Source organism: Anopheles gambiae, chromosome 2 (assembly GCF_943734735.2).
Source record: "Anopheles gambiae chromosome 2, idAnoGambNW_F1_1, whole genome shotgun sequence".
Lineage (NCBI taxonomy): Eukaryota > Metazoa > Arthropoda > Insecta > Diptera > Culicidae > Anopheles > Anopheles gambiae.
In genome coordinates, this window is record NC_064601.1 from 67,654,608 (window position 1) to 67,656,893 (window position 2,286).

Below are 2,286 nucleotides of genomic sequence, written 5' to 3' on the forward strand. Positions count from 1 at the left end.
CTCTGAAGGTATTTTAATTTTAATTGTTATCTTCCCAACAAGTTTCGTACAAGTTCTTTTTCTTTGGCACAACAACCGCTGTCGGTCAAGGCCTGCCAGTACCCACTAGTGAAGTGAGCTTTGGCTTTCAGTGACTTATTGTTACCATAGCAGGATAGTCAGTCCTACGTATGGGGGCACGGTCTATTCGGGACTTGAACCCATGACGGGCATGTTGTTACGTCGTACGAGTTGACGACTGTAACACCAGACCGGCCCAAAGTACAAGTAATTAAATATTGTTACCACTTACAGAAGATTATTCGCATCTTTAGAAATCATTGCAACTATAATCAGTTCTTTAAATTTTTCACAACATTACATTACGCTGTGTACAAAATATACATTTTTCCCTTTTAATATGCAGCACCAATACATGGTTAGTTGTCGTCCAACGGTCGATTCCATGCTACTTCACGATTCTGTGACTCTACCACAGTACTTCCCACACTACGTATTAATTAACATGACGAGGAAGCGGGTGGAGCGGCTTGCGGATCATTTTACCGACAACGTGTTGATTGAGCTTGTTTGGCTGGATGGACACCGTGCATTGTAAGTGGGCAAACGAGCATGAATAATAATTGGAAATTATGTTTATCGGATAGTTACGGGTAACGAAACAACAAGCCGCTATGTACATAGTCGTCGATGTGGGATGAAATTTCGGTTGCGCCCAGGGAAGTGTTAACGGGTGAACATTCACTTGAAGGGTGTGAGTGGCCGGCTTTGTCCCAGTTCTTGAAGGCCAATGTCAAACGTCAATTAAGCTTTGGCGCGAGTACAAAGAGAGACGCCAAATGGGATGTGGTTTACGGGGTAAATTTCCCAGGTAAAAGCCTACAACAACAGGCGGTGTTACTTTTTCGTGCTTAACCACAATAGCCGTAGCTGTATTAACTGTACCATTTACCTTTATTATGACAAATTTACTAATGCTAATTAATGGCTCTCCCCAACAGATCCACTGCAATTCTTATCAAATTAGAAATCAGTAGGTAACTATTAATTATTCTGAAAAACGTATTATTTTGATAGTTTATAAATGGTTCGTTTATGTAAAATGTGTTGGCTCTTTAATTGATTATCCTTTAACTAATCTCATGGCATAAAGCTGTTATCTCTATTAGTTTTAAAATATATTGTATATTAAGTTTTTATGGTACATAATTGTAATTTAATAATAAGTTTTTTTTTTATTAGGTCGGTAATGCTGAACTCCGAGTTAATTTTATTCCCAATCGAGCGATCGAGAACAAAAGGATCACAAGTGTTTGCTTAGTAAGGATTTTGTCTGCAGTTAATACAATTTTACCAGCGATTTAACAGCGGATTTGGAGGCCTATTCATTTATTTTATTTTTTCATATCCAACGCTCACAAGCCATACCCAGTGCAGCCACCAGTGTGGTCAGCCGATGCATTATTGTAATCCGTTTAAACATACTTTTACCGTTCCATCCCGCTTCCTATCGTCAGCAATCATCACTGTTCATTTATCGTTTACGCCTCGCATCGGTTGGATTTCTTTCCATCGTATTATAACGCACCGTTCTATAAATCGGATTTCATGAATAATCCTCACCCACGGCTATTATTGCTCTTTTCAGGTATTTTATTGTTGTTTAATGTGCTGTTCGAAACGCGTCATCATTATTCGTAGCATAAAGTCAAACACACGCACCAGTAGCAATCGGGTTTGCAATGTTGTGCTTAGTGTGTTTATGTTGGTGCACTTTTTATGAAGTTGTTTAAATTATTATAATTATTGTTTTTATTTGGCGGTTGGAACGGCAGGTTGTTTAAATTGATCAATTCCTCTATTTAACGACACCGCGAAGAGCCGTATCGTGAATGAAGGAGCTAATAATAGAGAGAGATGAATCGCAATTTCGCAATGCAACACACGACTGTTGAACAGCTCTTGTTAAATATTGCTTTACAGAAATGGCCATTTACACATTCTCTTGTGATAAAGGGCGTGCCCGACAAGAGGTGCAAAAAACTATGAAAGAACACAAATTGTTACCACTACTGAAACAGAACAAATACCGTTTGCTATCCCAAGCGACTCAAATCTCTATTAATCAGCTTTACTTTACCACTTTGAAGTGCCAATCAACGCAGAACAAACGAAATAAAAAAAAAACAGGCAACCTCAAACCAGCTACATACTAGCATTCGTTCATGCTTAGCAACGTAAAACAATGCATAGCAACACGGCACAAATGACGACTTTATCCTTTTA